At 19.5% G+C, this 1,035-nt stretch overlaps 1 protein-coding gene across 2 annotated transcripts in view; it reads left to right on the forward strand.

Moving 5' to 3' along the window:
• LOC100159965 (alpha-N-acetylgalactosaminidase) overlaps positions 1 to 1,035 on the forward strand; it is a 14,481-nt gene that overhangs the window by 495 nt on the left and 12,951 nt on the right. The window lies entirely within an intron of this gene.

Here is a 1,035-nt window from a genome sequence, read left to right on the forward strand (position 1 = left end):
AAAATAATTAACTCAAGTTAAGTTAAGTTAAGAGGACATAAGATCGATAAGTTAAAAGTTAACAGTTAACAAATTATAAATTTAACTCGATAAGTTAAAAGTTAATTTAGAAAAAAATATTAACTTAACTCAGTTTAAAAAAAGTTAATCAATTTTTTTTTTAATTAGTATGTAAATCACATAAAGAGTGAATGTGTCTTTCTAGTTTCTAATTTATAAATTATAAAAAACATTTTTATTGAACTTTTTTCATAATGTACACTGTATACCTACCCTTTTACTTTTACTTTACTATTATGTACTAATTTAAACTATATTCATCTCAAATTAAAAATTTAACAAATATATATTTTTTTTTATCGTACCTATAGCATTTGAATGTCATAATACGTTAAGATGAATACATTACCTTCATATATATTATAAGTTATATTACATAAAAACATAACAATTGTCATTTTGTAATTTAAAATTATTAATTTTACTAAAAACATTTATAATTGCAACTAGCATAATATATAATTTACAACTTAATAAAATATATAAATATTCACAAAATTATGTTATCAAGATAAAGAACAAAAATGTTTGTGTTTTTGTATTGGAATATTTTTATTTTGTACTGATATAGTAATACATTTTACGTATAAACGAAAAATGTCAAAATGTTTTTAACTTGATGGATTTTTTTTTTAAATCAACTGAGAAAAGCTAAGTTATTTCAGCTGTAAATTAAACTAGTTAAGTTCATAAGTTGATTAGAAAATAAACTAACTAGTTAAGTTAAAAATTTAAAAAAAATTAACTTTTTAACTAGTTTGCCCACCTTTAATATTTATATGCTATGCTATACAGATTACAGAGTGAAGAATATAGTAGATATAGGTTAAGCCTTTTTTACATATTTTTTAGTTTGACACATTTCAAAGTTTACTACCTAAGGGCTAAGAAAGTGATAATCTAAATTCCTAAACGTAAGTTTTTTTAAATATTTAATTTGTTCAAATATTTATATAATTTTATAAATAATTAAAG

Source organism: Acyrthosiphon pisum, chromosome A1 (genome assembly GCF_005508785.2).
Source record: "Acyrthosiphon pisum isolate AL4f chromosome A1, pea_aphid_22Mar2018_4r6ur, whole genome shotgun sequence".
Lineage (NCBI taxonomy): Eukaryota > Metazoa > Arthropoda > Insecta > Hemiptera > Aphididae > Acyrthosiphon > Acyrthosiphon pisum.